Below are 10,461 nucleotides of genomic sequence, written 5' to 3'. Positions count from 1 at the left end.
TTGAATAAGTGAGAATCTCCCAACTGGGCCAGAGCTTTCTTAGCACTACATTGTAAATTATAAAAAGATATACTGTACTGTATCTCTTCCATTAGGCATAGTTCAGCTGTCGAAAATTGTACTGTTGGTGCCTTTTTTATCCTCTAGTGAGAATATATCTGAGATAATGAAATCGTACATTACCCTTTGAGATTTACAAATCTGACACCACATGTAATGTCTGCTCTCCTTCTTTAAATTAATATATAGGGAGACATCTCTTTGTATGTGGAAAATCATTTCTTTCAGTTCTCCATAATTCTAGAGGTCATTTAATGAGGAGAATGAAGTTTTGACCGAATCTTTCTCTCATTGTAACTAACCTAATAAGTACCTAACATTTTAGGTAGTACTGTGCTATATGTATTTCTGCACAATGAGGCTGCCACTTGTTCCAAAGACAAAAACCAGACTGGCAGGGAAGCAGCAGTTTGGCTTAACTTCACATACTCGCTTGTCAGAGAATTTCAAATCACTCTTCATATCTTTAGTGAGCTCATTCTTTCAGGAGAAACAGCTTGGGCTTGGCAACTGATTTTGGAAGTACATATTTCTCTGATGTTCTAAGGAGTACTAATTTGTGCCTTATAAATTATACAAAGTACCTATCAAGCAGTAAATAGGTAAATGGAAGCGAAGGTCAGCAGTGTTTGAATGAATCTGCTACTGAAGATTTGTCCTCTGATATTTTAATTGCTCCCCTCTGATGCATTCAAAAGGCATGATTAACTTTAAATAATGATGAAAATATAGACCCTTTTAAATTCCCTCTGCTTGATCAACCAAATCAAGCTCAAATTTTATGTATTCACCTATAAGGCACCTCGTAGCTCTGTCTGCAGTACCAGCTTATTTCTTCTCTTTCTCTTCTCCTTACCCCTTACACCTGTCAAGCTGCAGGTTTTTTCCTTGACCTTTTCCTATTTTATAACCATCACTGCACCTTTTTTCAGTTTGCACAATAGTATCTGTAGTGGTATTCTGACTAGTCTTAATAATTTGCCTCATAATTTACTTTATATACATGTGGAGCTCTGTTATTAGATGCGCATTGCCCAGCAGACTAATGCTGCCTGTTGTTTCCAGTGCTTACAGAAACCCTTTTTGGAGTCTTGATCCTATTTGCAGGGCAGAGCAGCATGTTTTTAATGACAGGAGGATGAAAGGAACAGGTTAGCTGCCAAGTCCATATTGCAGCTCTGTAAATCCACTTGTACAACAGAATATTGGAGGATTTGAGCCAATGGTTTCACAGACATCTCACGACTCTGGGATTTTATAAGTTTTGAGGAAGAGGCAATGATTCTCTTTTTTTTCTTCTGTGAAATGTTCACAGCAACCTCCATGTGGTGATCAATCCTAGAATTTTGCTTAGACTCACAGTCATCATCCACTTTAAACAGTTTATTAAGCCCTAGGCAAAGACGCAGAGCTCCACAGGTCACTTTACTACTGCTGCAGAGAGAAGCGACTGTACCCCCTTCCCTCAAAACCTCAAAGCCATTTGTCTTGAAATTTCTGACTTTCAGAGTTTTTAAGAGGTTACTGGTTGAGTAGTGACAATGAGTTTTGTCCTTCAACCTGTTTTATAGATACGGGTTTCTTGTCAGTAGGTTACAAATTAAATTCCCCAACACACACAGACTATTCAGTAATTCACCACAGCTTTTTAATCATAACTCACAGTATGTGAAGTAGTTCTCCACAGGAATGAAGGATTGTCAGAAAAAAAAATACAGATACAGTTTATTCTATCATCGAGCAAAGGTTGGACACGATAGACTCTTGAAGGTCTTTTTTAAGATTTCTTTAAAATATTTACTCCTTTTTTTATCCTGTATATTTTGAAAATACATGACTTCAAAGACTACAATTCCCCCATAGTAGAAGTATTTTTCAGGTAGCTTTCTATCAAACTGGAGCATGTTATCCAACTATCACACCCATCGGACTTGTTAACCAGAGGTTTGAAGCCTACAATACAGATAATGTACAAGACAAACCCTCATGCATTCACCACTCACTGTAGATGGCTTCTGCTGTGAGCCACTTCTATTTCTTTTGATCAGAAACTTCTCTAGGAGATGAAATAACAGGTATGCCTACGTGCATGCTGATTGTCTACATCAATTCACTGAAACCTGTGGGAGAGATGCAGCACAACAAAACTGCTTACAACAAACAGCTTGTTAAAGAAGTCTAGAAAGCTTCCCTTTTATTCCTCACCCACTTTCCCACACACTCCCCTCTGGTATATAAGTGGAACCCCTAGATTATAGGGAAGGAGGCCAGGGAAAGTTTTACAAAACCCACGATGTTAGACCTTTGGATTTCTAAATTGTTTGTTTCTGAAGCTTCAATGCAGGGAGCAGCCAGCTTAAACACTTCATCCACCCACAGATGTGATTATCAGTGCACAAACTGAAAGGAAACACAGAGATGACCTTCTTTAGTTAGGCAGCAGAATGAGTGGCAGGGAGGAAAAAACAAAACACACCTCAGGCTCAATAAATGCCCACTAGTGGCAGCTGCCTTCCCTGTGCCTTCCCAAACCAATTTAAAAAGTAGTTTAAATCCAAGGATGAAAATCAGTACCAAAATTTGAAAGAGAGGGGAAGGAAAGCATCAAGGCATTCCAGATGGTTTGGAACTAAGGCTAGGATTTCTGTAGTTTAAAGGGAGTTAGTTCTCAGCATTTATTATTTACCTTGTACTTTATTTATACTTATATGCACAAATTATTACACAAAAATCTCATACCTGCAGTGCTGAAAATCGTTTTGCCTGGGATGGTTAAAAATAAAGGTAAACCAAAATCTTAAAACACAAATTGGCTAAAGGAGTCTGTGTTTGCCTTAAGATGATGCTGTGTAAAGAATATTTAAAGTGACATAGGCATTCTTTCCTGGGGACCTCCTGATGGCTCCTGACATTTCAACCTCGTAATGCAGCAGGCCGATTTTATTTTGTTTGTGCAATTAGTCATGTTACTTAGCAGTACAAAAAGGGCTTTTTACACTAAACTCCAGGGAATAAAATATGCAGAATTCATGAGATACAAAACACATCAAAATTCATTTCCTGAGCAGAAGCACTGAAACACTGTGCAGCAAAAACTATTACTTTTTCCATTGTGTTTGTAATAAAGAACTCAAGCAACCATGCCCTTCAGGGCTGGGCTCCTCACCACTTCACTTGAACTCAGCCTCAGCGTTGAGCCATGGCATGTGAAGTTAATTACTCTGGGCACTGGGGCTCTGAAGAGAAGAATGACCCTATTTGCAGCTCGGTGTACCGTGTACCACGCTACAGTGAATTCTTTCAGTACCTACACACAGCGCACTCTCTGGCTCCGAATGGAGCAATAATTCTCGCGCTCTGGAGGAAAGCTCAACTGTCATCTCATTTTCGCAGGGACACTCGTCTTCCCCGATAACAATTTAATGGGGGCTGACGTCAGTCCACATCCAGTCACTGTCACCCTCCCGATTCAAATGGCATGAAAATCCAAGGGATATAGCTTTCAGAAACTGTCATGAAAGAGGGCAGGCTTGAAGCAGTTTCCAAGCCTGGGTCTTGTGATCCCGATTCCTTTCTATCAGCTTTTTTGATAAGGACGTCAGAATTATGTACATTCAGAAATTTGCGGCTGTGAATGACTCCCCATCCAGAGAACCAAACACTGTCTGCAGGAGACCTGGTTTACATAATTTGGCAAGATGGTTGACTCACCGAGGAGCTGAATATTTTCATAGGAACTGCAAATAATTTAACAAAAAAGGCCATTAGACATGATTGCTCACCAAATAACTAACTACTCTCAGTTACTGTTGGAGTGAGAATTTTCAGCACCTTTAACAAATGAAAAAAACAAAAAAATATTCTGCCCCTCTACATATGCTGAAATGTCTGGCTTTGCCTGATATAGTCAAAAATTATGTCAGATGGTGTGATATATATCTGGTCAACAGTAACATTAACCTGAAAGAAGAATAAAATAAGGGAGGAAAGATCTATGCCTGGTAAAATCAGTTGCAAATCTAACTCAAATAATAGAGGCATTTGGTTTCTTTAGCGGGATCTATATAATTTTATTTATTTATACTATGATAAATCTTCAACTCGGAATAAAGTTCTTAACGCTCAGTGTTTTGAAAAGTATTTGCAGGAAGTGGAATAGTCACTTGGAGGTAAAAGACAAGAGCTGGACAGTTATTTTCTGAGATGTTCCTTCATTTTTCACCAATGTAAGGCAGTAAGTTTACAGATTTGTTTTTTTCAATCCTTCTTGACTTCTTTTCATTTTTTTTTTATTTCCTAATGTTGGATAATTATTTCATTCATTCACTCATTCATTCATTCATTGATGTCTAACCTAGAACAGGTTACTTTGCAGCTTCTGATTTTAATGCATCACATACAGAGCTTGCATAATCACGTAGGGAGAAGAGAGCACAGAGAACTATGAAATTGCTCTTGAATATTGCCTTAATTCTATATAAGATAGGAAAATAAATTATAGATTAAACTTTTAAGTCGTTAGGTCTAGACTAACAGGTAGTTTTTAATCCTGGCTACCATTTACTAATATTCTTTTGCCAATAATCATTCAGAGGTCTTTGCTGATCTGTTATCCATCTCTAACAGAAGCAATGGTGTTTGACTGGATGTAGAGAAAAGCACACTCAATCCCTTCCTGATACATGTATATGCTGAGATGGGTTGCATTCAATGAAGAACTATGTGGCTAAAAGGAAGAACATTAAATGTTCTACCCTTTGGAAACTGTTCCCACTTTTGTACAGCCCATATTAAGTTACTGTCTGTGGCTTCCGACACAACAAAGACATTCTTGATATGCTTATTCCAATACTGTGTTCTCAGTAGCTGTAGAGAACTAGATTTCCTAGTTGCAGTTAAATGGCGCTTCTTTTCTGATTGTTAACTCAGTAATGTCACCATCTATTTCTACTAGATTTTTTCAGGTCAAATGATGATGAGGGTTTTTTGGTTTAGTTTTGGGGGTTTTTTTCCATTAAGGAAAATATGAGATAGCATTCCTATCAATAAAATTTTTGTCTGAAACTTTCAAAATTCTAAAAGTAATCTCCCATATGTCCTGAAGCATCATGAGGAACAGAACACTCCTGTTTCTTTCTTTTGTTCATTCATTTTGTCTTCCATTTTCAAGCTCTGAGCCTTTTTTTTTTTTCCAGAGCAAAATCTGAAGCTTCAATACAGGCAGCGATGAAGGTGACACTTTAAGAAAGCTAGAGTAGGTTAGATGTGGAATGGTTTTGCCTGAAATGACACTTTAATGTGCAGAGCTTTCAGGTGACCCAGCAGAAAAGGAAACATCAATTTTTCATGACTTATTCAGTGAAGTTACCACAAGCCTTATAAGGGCATAACTTGATTATTGAGACACATGCACTTCCATAAACATTGCTCAGCTACCTTAATATTAAAAGAATAAAGTAAGTTTTGTCCCACTTCCTTTTTTTTTTCTCTCCAAAATATAAGCCTCCTCTTATTTATTTTCTACTTTACTAAGGAACTGTTACAACAATCCAGATTATGAAATTTCAGATTAATCTATGTGATTTTACTGCTGCTTAGTGACAAATTGTCATAGTTAACCCTGATCTCAATAAGTACACTTCTCAGGTAAACAATACTTGACATAGTATCTCTTTCTCTTTTTCATTATTTAGTAGTTGTTACAGTCAATGGCTTGGCTGCATGATAAAACACCTTCTTCTTGTACCTGGATAGCTGAAACAATAAAGCCAGAGAATAAAGACCAGAGGGTTGTGATATACAGTATATGATACTTCTAGGGGAATTTTAACATTAATATTGATTTTTGAATTTACTCCTCAAAGTTTTGTACCTTTGCACAGTTTTCAAAACTGCCAGACAGTTGTCTGAATAACCATCAATAATATTGAACTAGTTGTATCATGGGACTGATTTAATCTTTCCTTATTTCTGGTGAAAATTGACCTTTAATTTAATGTGTTTCTAACCATCCTATCTTACTTCCAAGAAGTCGTGTTTTTTTCTTATTAAATCAAATCTGATCATATAAAAACATATCACAGTCTGTCAAGTATAAAACATACTAGTTTTGTCATGAATTGATATTAATATTTGATCCATTCCAAAGGTTTTAAATGTTCCCATTAAGATATACAATCACTTAGTGGATTTAGAATATATTTAGGATATTTAAATCAATGAATTTCCTGTGTCACCACCAAATTTTCAGGAAAAAGTTGGTTTATGGGATCTAATTACAAAGAAAATCACTCCAAGCATGCAGAGATGAATTGTTGGAAAAATGATCCATAACTTCCAGAATTCAATTCATGTTATGTCATGCTTTGTGTGACAAACTCTCTAGATCTTGAATTCTGCAGGTTTTCAAAACAACATTGAAAGGTTAACTTTAAAGAAAACACATTAGCAAACCTCCAAGATTATAGGATAAAATGAAATGCCATAATCTCACAGAATGTCTCCTGCATCCAAATGAAAGGCAAACTTGCTGTTTTAAGAAGCAACTGATTTGTGTGTTCTGCAGCAGTGCAGCAATTGCTGATGGAAAGATCCTTTAGAGTTTTTCTTCTCTGAAATGGAAGCAAATAATCTGGTTAATATTTTGCAATTTCATAATTTCCTCTAAAAAATTTAATTCTTAAAAAAAGAAGTGTAGAGAAAGAAGAAACTCACATAGATAAGTGCTTTTTAGAGCTCAGAACCAGGGACATGAAAGTCCCTTCAGAGCAGCAGACACCTCTGCCATTGTCAAAATGCCATGGACTGTTTTTCAGTGTGTTTTTCCCTTCTGCTCTCATTAACTTTACTGATGAAAGCCAAAGAAAAAGCATTTTCCTGAGAACTTTCCAATTTAATAAATCACCACACCAAACAACTATAACTTCCCAGGTACAGAAGAAACTTACAGAAGTTATTTGAGACAGAGATGCTCCTTCTAATACTTATTAAATATGTGTTAAGCCTGATAATGACTGTGCTATCCCATCCAGTGAGAATATTGGACACATGGGATCAATTCCTTGGAGAGTGGTGGAGGCACACTCTTAGATTGGATCTGCAAAATTGGTTCCCTGGGTTTCAGTATTTTAATATCCACTCAGAGTATAAATATGGTAGCAGTAAAAGTTGTATAATGAGAAGTCTGTATGGAAGTATACAAAATCTACCACTGATTCATGGAATGTGCTATTTCTGCAAGGAATGCAAATGATGTGCTGATTTCAATTGAACTATTCTTACTTGCACCAACTGAAAATCAGGTTTGGGACATATAAAGTGTCATTATTAGACACAGTGTTTACATAGGACATGCTTTTATTATTGTTCATCACTGATCCTTATATCCTTTCCTCTTCTACTGCCATGACATGTAGAAGGAAGCAGCCATTTAATAACTTCTGTGCTATTCCTTTTTCTCTGTTCTTAAGTGTAGTGAGCAATGTGCTTTTTTTTTTCTATAGGTGTTTCAACTCCACTATCTGTAAAGCATCAAGTTATATTCACAGAAATTATAGTAAAAGACAGAAATAAAATCACTAGATGTCAACATCTTGATCTGTTTTCTAAAAAAAAAACCCAACAAAATCAGAGTATTTCAAAACAAAAATAAATGAAAAAAAATTAAAAAATGAAAGAAAGCAAAAAATATGCTGTTGACAGGTGACAAGAGAAAATAACTCGTAGGAAGGTTTTAAGCCCTGAGGATTTATTTGTACCTGCTGGGTTAGAGACGGCCAAAGAGCAGAAATAATGATCTGACAGACAAATACACAACCACAAATAAGCCTGTGCCATTGCTCCTGGCAACTGTTTATTATTTAAAACAAACAAAGACCTGTTCTTTGTATAAAGGTAATGGAAGGCTCTGTTTAAAGATTGAGCATCCTGAGAGAACTTTGAAGGTAAAAGGCAGTGTTCCAGAAACATTACTTGTGATAGATATTTAGAAACAGGTTGTGATTTTTGTAAAGTAAATCAAAAGTGTTCCAAAATCTGCAGCTCCATATCTATAGCAGATCAGAAGGGGTTGTAGATGTCCATGTTGTTTTGCTGCCATTTACTGACCCAAATAATTTCATTTAATTTCTGTTATGGTTTACATGCTCAGCATACTGGGTCTATCCAAAGGATGCAAATAAACTAGTAAATGTTGCACTTTGAAGGAATGGAAGGGGAAAATGGCATACATGAAAGCTTTTCATTACATATACCACAGAATAAATCAGAAGCCCTAGATGCAACCTTGATTCTGAGGGCTGGCATGTCACCCTTCATGCATTCAAAAGGATTGTTTGAATATCCCACAGGCACAAATATAACTTGCCAGTTCACCCAGGGAGTAAATAGTTTTATAGTGTCACTTGGAGAGACTCCTCAGATGGTGATGTGCAGGGCCAGGAGTTGGACCCAGTGATGCTTGTGGGTCTCTTTCAACTCAGCATATTCTGTGATTCTGTGAACTGCTAGTCACCTACACCATGAAAAAATCTACTGGAAGCCATTAGATTCATTTATCCTTTCTATTCTGGCTACTCTGCACTTCTGTTAGTTCAACACATCTGCTTGAAGAAAAACAAACTTCCCGCATACAAGAAGGGGTGCTTGATGCAAGAAGCTTGATGAAACAAAATTTGCTTCTTTTCTTTTTCCTTTTAACTTTTGAAGACCTACATTGTACCCAGCAGTTTATCAGACTGACACATCTAGTTGTGTTAGTGCCTGATGTGATGTGGCACAGCCCATCATGTACTTGAGAGTCAGGTTCCACTTCTCCATTTTGGCAGCAGCCACTCAGTCCCAGCACAGGTTGCTTTTACTTTCTTTGTTTGCTCTGCTGGGTTAGTATCACACTAACACACATTTGAGTGTAAAATAACACAGAGCAGAACTAAACTCACAACCTTGTGATGACGCATTCCGTACCTGCGCTTCCCTCTCAGTCCTTCATGACCACGCTGGTGTCTGTGTGGTTTATCTAGACCTTTCATTTTAAAGAATAACAGAAAAACTGTTGTTGTTTTTTTTTTCCCCAATTCCATATCAAGTTTAATAGTGCATTCAATTACACTGTCATGTCCAGGCAAGTGTACATACAGAGTTTAGGTTGACAAAACCAGCAGGACTGCGACACCCACAAGAAAATTCCCTTCCGATTTCTTTGTTCAGCATAAGTCACCATCAGTATTCTTTCACCCCAGACTTATTACTGGGGTGCTCCACAACATTACAGTGGTTTTTCTACAGGCAACCTCTGGAACTTTTCCAATAAAATGAGTCTGAGTTTTTCCTTTGAAGACAATAAATTTACAGACAAAAAAACAGTGCAGCTGAAGAGCTAACACTCCTATCTCCTGTTGTTTCTCAGTTTCATTTTTAAGTGAATAAAAGGAAATCTGCGTAGTTTGAAGTCCCTAGGAATTCTCTCAACTACAAAGAAAGAAACTCATGTTTCTGAGGTGACAGCAAGCAGATAAAACCAATACTCAGAAGAGAAAACACCAGCAGCACCCACATAAGGCTCAATTTGAAGCATTATTTTTATTATTTGCAGCTAAATCAATTATACCTAGTATTTTTAGCTGTAGATTGGATCTCTTCCTAGTTCTATGTGAATGTTGATGAAAGCATCACTTTTAGCACACAGTCTGAAGGTTTCTTTGTAGCAAATAAATAATATATTCAAGCGATATTTTTTCCATTGAAACAAATATTTAAATAATTTCCACCTTCTCTTTAATTATGTATAACAATGCCCACTTGCATCCTCAGACAAGCCCCATACTTCGAAGATCAGCTTTGCCCAAGGTCTGCAGGCAATTCTAAACAAGTGTTTGAAGAGCCCTGAAAATGAGCCCAATGCTACTTGCCTCCAGGGTTACCCCAGTTACACTCCTATATAGTGCTTATGCTAAAGAATTAACCTTTTAATCATACAAGAATGACTTCTGAGTGGCTCCAGCTCAATTAAAATAACAAAGGGAACTGAAAATTATAAATTTCATAAGGGGTTTTAGTGGGTCAACTGAGGCAGGATGGAATAGCACAGATTCACTTAGTAAATATGTGAGTATAGCAGTTACTTGTTTCCAAATTTAATTGCCCCTCTCTGGGAAAAGAAGTTAGGGTAATATTTGCAACAGAAGAATTTTTGCTGAAATTTCTTCCCATCCATCAATATTTTCCCTCAGTAATGTGGGAAGTTTGTTTTTATGAGCTCAGATATCTATTTTATAGTTGTAATACATAGAAGCAAAGATTACTCAGGGTTTGTTTTCGTTTGGCGTGGGGTTTTCTTTACAGAAATTAGCAGTTTAGCTTTGTGATTGCCTAACTCAACCAAGGTCACAAGGATAAGTTGAG

The sequence above is a fragment of the Camarhynchus parvulus genome, chromosome 2, assembly GCF_901933205.1.
Source record: "Camarhynchus parvulus chromosome 2, STF_HiC, whole genome shotgun sequence".
NCBI classification, from domain to species: domain Eukaryota; kingdom Metazoa; phylum Chordata; class Aves; order Passeriformes; family Thraupidae; genus Camarhynchus; species Camarhynchus parvulus.
Note: the sequence above shows the minus strand (reverse complement) of the source record.